Below are 10,540 nucleotides of genomic sequence, written 5' to 3'. Positions count from 1 at the left end.
GCGCATGCTTCATTTGCATGCCTTCTCTTTTCCCTCGTATGCTTCCTTCCTTTTTTGATTAATCAACAACATTTCTTAGTAATAATCTCAAAAGAACGTCTTGATAGATTATAACCAGTAAAGCACCTTCTCCTCAGAGAAATGCACTTGAAATGTTCATCAGGTTGAAGAAGGGGAGGCCTGCAGTGGAGTTCTTAGCAGTTATAATAGGAAAAACTAACAAGACTAAAAACATTCATTTCAACTCATTGGGGAAAGAGTCTACTTTTTTTATTATTATTAAGTTCTTAAGACAAAAAACCACATTATTGTCCATGAAATTGAGCAAAATGCAGAAAAAGCTTCTGCATAATTACAAATAACCATATTATCTTGATTTTTTAAAATATTCTTTTAGCCTCTAGAAGTAGCAATCTACTGAGAACACAGAAACCTCAGCACTTACCCTTTTCGATAAATTCCTGTTTTCATTTGCTTTACTTAGACGTCTTATCAACATGCACTATAACCTGTGTAGAAGAGGATCTTCATTCATTTGAGGATAAATGTGAACTGTTTTCATCTTTTCCAGGAATTGTCACCAATTGTCCTCTGTATAATTCCTGTTGTTGCCTGGGTAGAAGTCTCCTTAACGACATCTCAGTGTGAATGTGTGATGTATGGTCACTTTTGGTTACTAAAACAATCTCAATTTGGCCCTTCAGGCTCAATTATGCCTGCTTTGTTTCAAAATATCAATTTCATATTCAATTTCAAGCTAACCTATGTTCCCTCCCTCTGTAATACAGGCTAAAATGGAGGCTCCTTCAACGACCCCAGAGTGGGGAGGGGGGTGGGCAGAGTCTGCCATTTCTTTCACATCCCCCCTTTCTTCATGGCTAGTGGTGAAGGGGAGGGGAAGGAGAGGGAAATAGACATCTCTTTCTGTGGCTACCCCAAGGCCTGGTTGGTCATGACCACTGGTCTATTTCTTTGTTTATGAGCTGAAGGAACATAAGCGGGGATCCAACAGGTCCTTCGAATGGGATTGTCACTCCATCCCCTGCCAACAGGTAAAGCCTCAGCTCCTCAGCCCTTCACAAAATTGTCTTCCCAACCTCAACTCCTGCCAACCCACTCCAAGGATACGATGTTCCAGCTCTCTGAAACCTTTATCAGTTTTCCAAACATGTCATACTCCGTCTTCCCTGCTTGCTGGCTTGTCCATTTGCTTCTCTATTCCACAAATTAGACTGCCCTTTCCCCTCTTCTGAGCTGTATAAATTCTTATTTAACCATTGGACAGTCTTGAGATGCTATGACCACCTGCGCAGGTGGAGCTAGGGATACTCCTGATTCATCTAGTTCTCTGGAATTCTAAAACTGAGGAGCCTGTAGCTACAAGGTTTAAAACCAGGAGAAAACTGAAAAAAATCCAAACTTATTAAAAAAGTCATCCAGACATATACAGTATTTTTATGTAAATAACGCAAGTCCTCTGTGTTTGTTTGCTGGCCAAGCCTCCCCCTCTGCCGCAGGCACCCTCACAAGTGCCACCATGCCAATCTTCTATGTGTTGCTGTAAAAAAATTAGCAGAGCTTATGAAAATACCTCATGGGCGGAGGGCAAGGCCTGCAACCAAACACAGAAGGCAGGCATTATTTGTATAAAAATATGGTAGATAATATCTTCCCTCTACTTTCAGTACTTTCTATAGTGTTATAATTCTTCTATGTCAAAAAAGTTAGTTTAAAAATAACAGTAAACACTAAATCCATCAGGAAAGCATTTAATATGTCTTTTGCAAGTCCAATAATTACTCTCACATAAATGGTGCTCTTTTCTTAAAACAAATAAATATTTTAAATGATCTGGCATAACAAAACCCTCATTGTTTTACTCAATGTTACCTCCTTGAGAAAAACACAGGCACACATGCAAACACACAGGGCTGAATTCCATCAAAACAGCTTTTGTATGTTAAGTGATACATTGTCTTCTGAAGTAAATAATGCAAAATGTTGCCTCACATCAAAAAAAAGACAAAAAAAAACAAACAAACATACAAGAACCAACCATGTTATAACACCATATTCTCTGTGCTCAAGAATAAAGTAGTTAAGAAAAGATTCTAAATTGGCATGTATACGTCACTGACCTTTTTACAGGAGGGAGGAGATTTATAATTTGTTATATAATGGGATTTTCTATTGTGTTATCTCCTCTTCCCGCTCCAAAACAAACTGTGTGTATAACAGAAAGGAGCCCTGGTGGTACAGTGGTAAAGTGTTCAGCAGCTAACCAAAAGGTCCATGGTTCAAACCCACCAGCTGCTCTGAGGGAGAAAGATGTGGCAGTCTGCTTCCATAAAGATTACAGTCTTGGAAACTCTACGGGGCGGTTCTACTCTGTCTTAGAGGGTCGCTATAAGTCAGAATCGACTAGACAGCAGTGGCTTTTGTTTGGGTTATAACACAAATCCAAAAGTTGGGGAAGAATATTTGCTTTAACTGAGTAAAACACTTCCATTTCTTTTCTGAAATGACCTTTGCTTAAGTTTTCATTTCACTATATTCAGGGGAAGAGAGAAACATTGAAAATTGGTTTGGGCTTTTACCTTCCCTTAGAAGGTTTAACAAAATTTCCATAAGGGACTCCATGGTAGGGTCTGCTGAGACTCAGCGTGCATGGGCCCGGTAACTGATTGTCTTCACCCCACTAAACCTCCACCAACGTGGTGGGGAGACACCAGGTCCCAAAGAGAGCACAGCTGGCACGTAAAACTAGATGAATGGCTGCTCTCCAGCTATCACACTTTCCCTGCTGAGCAACTGGGCAAATGCACTAAATTTCTTCCATCAAGACCAAAAGCACCATAGATTTTTAAATTTAATTTAAAATTCAATTTTGTATTTGAGGCAAAGAGAGTCTTTAGGGAGACATAATGGCTCGGTGGATCTATATGAAGCAGGCGAACAATGTAAAGTCAACACTAGCTATCACCAGCTTCCTGAAGATCATATTAATGGTCTTTTTTTTTTTTTTTTTCCACTATCACCCAAGGTGCAGATGGGATAATATGAGCCTTCACACTGACAAGGTCATGGAGAGGGTATTCAAAATCTTTTGCAAGAAATGGAATATACAGAGAATTCTCAGAGTCATCTCCCATCCTGGAGAAATATTGTACAATCTCTTAGAATGATGACTTTCAGTCACAAATTGCTCATCCTGATACCAGTTGTGGTCAAGTCAGTTCTCACTCACGGTGACCCCATGTGTGTCGGAGTGGAACTGTGCTTCACAGGGCTTGCAGTGGCTGATTTTCCAGAAGCAGATCATCAGAACTTTCTTCTGAGGTACCTCTAGATGGACTCGAACCGCCATCACACCGCCCCCGCCCCCCAGGGACTCCGTTCGTTCTAATAAGTGGCTATTGCTGAAAAACAAACAAGCAAACGTAAGCCTTCCCTCAGATGGCAATTTTGATGGCATGGAGGCAGCATAATGTAGTTAGAGTTGAGAGTCTAGGAGTCACTGGAAGCTGAGTATAAATCCCAACTCTGACAAGAACTAAACATTTTACTTAGGTAGAAAAAAATCCCAGCTTCTGTCAGCCTCGATTCTCCAAATGTAAAGTTGAATGAGAATTGCAAGTGTTCAAAACTTTTAAAACTAATTAAGAAACTCTTTGTTCAAGTGAAATTTTATGCAAAAGCCCATAATGTAAATTGTAAAAAAAAAATTAAGCTACCCTTGTCCAACAAAGTCCCATCCTTCATAGGAAAACCCTGAGGATCTAAGGACCACAGTTTGAAATAGCCTAGGGTAGAGCATGCAACCCCTCACAACCCTTGTAGTCACAACACTGTAAATCAGGGATGGGCAAACAACAGCCCCCTGGCCAGATCCCACAGGACACTGCCTATTTTTGTTATAAAAAGGTTATATTGGAACACAGCCATGCCCATTCGTTTACGTATTATCTATGACTGCTTTCTTGGTACCAGGATAGAGTTGAATCTTTGTGACAAACCCCAAAATATGTACTTTCTGGACCTTGATAGGAAAAGTTTGCTAACCTCTGCTCAAAATTCTGGTAGCTCACTACTTGGCACACAATTGGTACGCAAGCAACTCTAGCATCCTTCCCACCATCCCATTCTATATGTAATGCAAACGGGATGCCAAGTTTCCTGTTAGGAAGTCAATCTAAAATTATTACATGGAGTCTTCCTGCCAACATGGTGCCACAGACAGAAGCACCACATGGAGCCAGGTGTTTCCAGAGAAAGGAGGGGGAGGTGGTAGGAGGCACAGAAGAAACCAAAAGATATGGAAAGAACCAACACCAGCTCAGGGGCCTGGCCAGTGTGGGCAGGGCGAATCCAAGCAGCCTGAGGCCAAAGCAGTTGCCTCCCAGCTAAGTGACTGCAGTTGGCGGCAAGTAGATGAGGCCGAAGGGGCTGAGGGGAAGGGAGAAGAGGAGGGGCCAGGAAAGCCTATCTTGCTCTTTACTGGGTGCTCTGTGCCCTGCTGGGAACTTCATGAAGGTGCTTTCCTAGTACTCCCTGACCACTGACCTCCGACGTGGTGCATCCACAGCAAAGACCTGAAAAACTAAGTAAAACAGAGACAAATGTCATTCCTGGAACCTGAAGTGCCAAATGAAGAGCCAGAGAACTCAGCCAAGCACCGAATGGAATTAGAAACTAACAGATTACAGAGAGCCAGGAGAGGTAAGGGTGATGGGCCTTGTCAGCACGGATCCGCCATCTTGGACCCCAGTCCGGGATCCGCAGCCAGGGAGCCTGAGAAAGTAGCTTCACAGAACTCCCTACAGGAGACAGTGCACCCGGTAACCAGCGATACAGGCTTTCCCACCCCCCATTCACTCCCTGCTGTTCTGCCTCCGAGCTTGTCGGCTGGCTGGGGTGACTCGGCAGGCCGGGAAGTGCAGCATCAGTGCGGTTTGGATTCACCCCACCCGCGTCGGAGGTCAGTGGTCAGGGAGTACTGGGAAAGCACCTTCATGAAGTGCCCAGCAGGGCACAGAGCACCCAGTAAAGAGCTAGATAGGCTTTCCTAGGCCCTCCTCTTCTCCCTTTCCCCCACCCCCTTTGGCCTCATCTACTTCCCGCCAGCTGCAGTCTCTTAGCTGGGAGGCAGCTGCTTTGGCCTCAGGCTGCTTGGATTCGCCCTGCCCACACTGGCCAGGCCCCTGAGCTGGTGCTGGTTCTTTCCATCTCTTTTGGTTTCTTCTGTGCCTCCTACCACTTCCCCCTCCTTTCTCTGGAAACACCTGGCTCCATGTGCCATCTTTGCTTCTTCTTGAAAGGCTGTGAAGCCGCGTTCCACTGGGGAACCACTCCTCCAACCTATGACACCATGCTGGTGGGGTCCCTGCTGCTTTTTTTTTTTTTCCTTATTTTGCTTTGTTCTGTTTTGTTTTGTTTGTTTTCTTTTTCTTTTCCCAGCTTGGGAGCCCCTTCTAACCGGGCTGCGCTGCAAAGCTTAGGAGCCACTCCCCCAATCTGCACAGCCCCATAGGTGGGATCCCTGGGAGCATTTCTTTCTTTTTTTTTTTTCTCTTCTCTCTCTTTTTTCCTTTCTGTCTGTCTTCATTTCTCAGTTCTCGTCTCTCTACACTTACCTTCTCTTCCTGTCTCCTGAATACCTGGTGCTGTGTGACATCTATACCCCCACTTGCCAGGCTATACTGTGCATCCTGGGAGCCACTTCCCAGTCTTAGCAGCCCCACTGGTGGGACTCCGGGACTCCTGGGGCCTCTTCTTCTTTTCCAAATTTTTATCTAGTTTTCTTTTTCTTTCTTTTTCCCTTTTCCTTTTTGTTTTTCTCCATTTCTTGGTTCCTCAACTCTCCACTCCAATGGTAAGCTCCCTTAGCACTCTTTCTTCCCCCCCCCTTTCTTTCTTTGCTTGTTTGTTTTTAGCTCCTGTTTTTCTCTCCTCTCGCTGCTCTTTCCCACATCCCTATTAGCTCCACACATCACAACCTTCCCCCTCTTTCCCACCTACCTGCACTGTGCACTGAACATCACACCCTCAAGCAGCACAGGCAGGGCCTACTAGGACCTACCCAGCACTGATTCCTGGCCCGCCCTCTCAGCCCTAGTACATGCCTCAAACAACCCAGCCCAGCCTTTCCCCTTCAGCTGGACCTGTCCTGCTGCACCATAGCTGAATGACTGGCCCTGCCCATTGGACAAGGAGGTGAAAAGTGTCATGACTGCAGATGAGCAAACAACAAAGAATGCACAGCCCACCTGCTCAGACATAACCAAATAAAACAAAAAAGCAGGACAAAACAAACAAATCTGCAATCAAGAAGTGAGGAAAATAACTACTGAATGTCCCAAAGACAGCAGACAATATCAAAACATATTAAAAAAACAGGCCAGGATGGGTCCAGTAGGTGTCCAAAATAAAGAACCAGATGACTTTCCAGTAGAAGAAAAGGCACTAAAACTACCTGACAGGGAATTCAAATCTCTAATATTCTGAGATGAAACAAAAAGCAGACAAAATGATGAAAAAATAGAAAAACTTTTGGAAAAGGCAGACAAACTCATGGAAAATACAGACAGAAAAATGGAACAAGTCAGGAAAGTAACATGGGAACAAAATGCCAAAATAAATTCACAACTAGAAATCATACAAAAACAACAATTAGAAATCCAAAAGATAAACAACAAGATTTCAGAAATGGACAGTGTCATAGAAGGACTGAGGAGCAAGATTGAAACAATGGAAGACAGAATCAGCAAAATTGAAGACAAACACCCAGATACAACTCTGTTTGAGGAAAATCAGAAAAAAAGAATGACAAAAAATGAAGAAACCCTGAGAATTATGTGGGATACAATCAAAAGCAAAAATTTGCAAGTGATCAGAGTTCTAGAACAAGGAAAGAAAAAAAGCTGACCATCCAAGAAGCTCAATGAACCCCATATAGGATAGACCCCAAAAGAAAAACACCAAGGCATATCATAAGCACATTTGCTAAAACCAAAGACAAAGAAAAAATCCTGCAAGCAGCTCAAGAAAAACAAAAAGTCACATACAGAGGAGAAACAATAAGACTAAGCTCTGATTATTCTGCAGAAACCATGCGGGCAACAAGGCAATGGGATGACGTATATAAAACCTTGAAAGAAAAAAATTGCCAACCAAGAATAATATGTCCTGCAAAACTTTCATTCAAATATGATGGTGAAAGTAGGACATTTCCAGATAAGCAGAAACTAAGGGAATATGTAAAAACCAAACCAAACTTACAAGAATTATTAAAAGGAGTCCTATGGTCTGAGAACAAGCAACATCAGACCATAGCCTGAATCTAGGTCGCAAGATTATACCAGCCAGATACCAACCTAGGAAATGAACTGTCCAGGACTATCCAAAACCAAAACAATTGCAACAGGGAACCAGAGGTTAATCTATATATTACAATAACATCAGAACAATAAAAGAGGGAATAAACGGTATAGGTATAGAACTCTCTAATGGAGAGGAATGCAAGGTGATACCAAGTAATAATACACTGGTTCAAACCTAGGAAGATAAGGGTAAATTTCAAGGTAACCACAAAGACCGTTAACAAATATACTCATCAAAATAAAGAAGAAAAACATAAAGTCTCAATGAAAACAAAATCTACAAAAACAAAAGAAACCCACAAACAAAAGGAACTCAGCACAGGACATTATGCTGAGTGAAATAAGTCAATCACAAAAGGACAAATATTGTATGAGACCACTACTGTAAAAACTCATGAAAAGGTTTACATACAAAAAGAAACAATATTTGATGGTTATGAGGGAGGGGAAGGGTGGGGGTGGAAAAACAATAGACAATAGATAAGCAGTAACTTTGGTGAAGAGTAAGACAGTACACAATACTGGGGAAGCCAGCACAACCTGCACAAGACAAGGCCATAGTACCACACATCCAAACTCCCTGAGGGACCGAATTGCTGGACTGAGGGCTGTGGGGACCATGGTCTCAGGAAACATCTAGCTCAATTGGCATAAAAGAGTTATGCCATCTAGGATACTCCACTGGTCTTACCCGTTTGGGAGCAAGGCAGAATGAAGAAAACTAAAGACACAAGGGAAAGATTAGTCCAAAGGACTAATGGACCACATCTACCACGGCCTCCACCAGACTGAGTCCAGTACAATGAGATGATGCCTAGAAAGGCAGGAGGGAACAGGAGAGGTGGTAATAGGGAACCCAGGGTTGAGAAGGGAGACTATTGACACGTTGTGGGGTTGTTAACTAATGTCATACAACAACATGTGTACTAATTGATGAGAAACTAGTTCTGTAAACCTTCATCTAAAGTTCAATAAAAAATAAAAAAAAATTATTACGTGGACAAAGAGAACAGAACATGGTAGATTGAGTCTCAAATAATGTGAAGTAGTCATCATTCTGACCATGTTATTGATAATTAACGGTGTCACTGACTTTTTAGTTAGCATTTTCCCAACCAGAAACCTCCAGAAAAAGATATAGGAATCTTGGGTGACTCATGTCCCAAACTATATACTGCCTCAGTGATTCCAGTTAGACAAAAGGCAGGCCCTTTCTCCTAGACTCCTAGGTTAATTCTAGATTTTTGGAGGTAGAAAAAGAATGAGGAATGGGAGAGTCTACAAAAAGAAAACCATTTGCACTGGGTCATTTAGTCAATAAAAAGCAAACAAAAGATTCAATCTGGTTATCAGAAAGCAAAACTGTGAAGACACAGAGACAAAACCAAAACAAAATATTAGTGATAAGCAGCAGCCTAAGAGATTGGAGCTCTTAACATGCAAGTGAATAGAATTTGCATTTCAATTGTGCTTCACTTTTTTTTTTTTTATATGTGGCATATTCTTATCCATCACTCACACGTGGAAAGTACTGGCCTTGGCCACTGGTTAATTATTGGATCGTCATAACTGATTTCATGCTTACCAATCTTTTTTTTAGTAAGCTGCATTTGTTAGTGCTTTTATATTGTAACAGCAGCCTCCTGACAAATGCCTCTCCCATACTTGTCGTTTTACAATGCAGTCTACCAAGAGAGGGAAAAAATCCCCTATGTAAAGAAACTTGAAATATCTTACCATCTAGTCTCAAGAGTGACAGTTTTAAAATGGGGGGAGGATGTTTAACTGTCATTCGGATGCCATATAGGGTTATTAAGAGCCCTAAGGAAATACACAACTCCTTTTCTATATGTGTAACACCAGTGGCACCGGGTACCATCTTTTAAATAAGTATGCAGAATTAACAACCCAATCTTAGATGCATTTCAATGAATTCTGAGATTAGTTCTCTCTTCGACCTGATGAGTGTTATTTCTGAGTTCCTATAATTATGCCTTTGAACTATGGTGTTAGTGAAGAATGTTGAATACGCCATGGACTGCCAGAAGAACGAACAAATCTGTCTTGGAAGAAGTACAACCAGAATGTTCCTTAGAAGCGAGAATGGTAAGATTTCATCCCACATATTTTGCTGGCATATAGAAACCCAACTGATTTTTGTTTGATGACCTTGTACCTGCAATTTTGCTAAATTCCTCTATTAGTTTTAGAAGTGTTCTTATGGACTCTTTGGGATTTTCTATATTTAGGATCACATCATCCACAAATAGAGAAAATTTTACTTCTTCTTTGATCCTGCTGTGTCTTAATGGATACATCATTATCACTTATTCCTAATATTAACAATACCAGTACAACCTGTACTGAAGTCTGCTCAATACTGTGTGAGTTGTGTGAAGGCTAGTACAGTGGCTGTCTTTTGTCTAGAATAGCCACAGTGCATAAAGCAGTGCCTGGAACCTAGAAGATACTTAATTAGTATTTGTGGAATGAATGGACACAATCCTTTGACATTCAGTATATGTCCTTGTTGGAAACCCTGGTGGCATAGTGGTTAAGAGCTCGGCTGCTAACCAAAAGGTTGGCAGTTCAAATTCACCTGGCACTCCTTGGAAACTCTATGGAGCAGTTCTACTCTGTCCTATAGGGTCGCTATGAGTTGGAATCAACTCAACAGCAACGGGTTTGGTTTTGGTTTTATGTCCTTGTTACAGGTTGAATTGTGTCCCCCCAAAATACATGTTGAATTCCTGGTCCTTTACCTGTAGATATGATCTTGTTTGGAAATAGAGTTTCCTATTATTACGTAAATGAGTTCATACCAGTATAGGGTGGGTCCTAAACCTAATCACTTCTGAGTTACAAAAAACAAACTTGTTACCATGATGGATTTTATTTGATTCCAACTCGTGGCAATAAGGAATATAGACACCATGTGAGAGCTGTCAACAAGCCAAAGAACTCCAAGAAACTAAGGAATGCCCGGAGCTACCAACAAGGAAGGCATGGACACGGCCAAGACCCTGATTTGTCTCCAAACTTTGAGAAAATAAAGTTCTGTTTCTCAAAGCCACCCACCTGTGGTAGTTGTGTTACAGCAGCACTAGTAGCTAAGACAGTCTCCTTCCCTTGGATCTAAACAGGCTGTGACTGTTTCAACC

Source organism: Loxodonta africana, chromosome 22 (genome assembly GCF_030014295.1).
Source record: "Loxodonta africana isolate mLoxAfr1 chromosome 22, mLoxAfr1.hap2, whole genome shotgun sequence".
Taxonomy (NCBI): Eukaryota; Metazoa; Chordata; class Mammalia; order Proboscidea; family Elephantidae; genus Loxodonta; species Loxodonta africana.
This window is presented reverse-complemented; position numbering follows the sequence as displayed.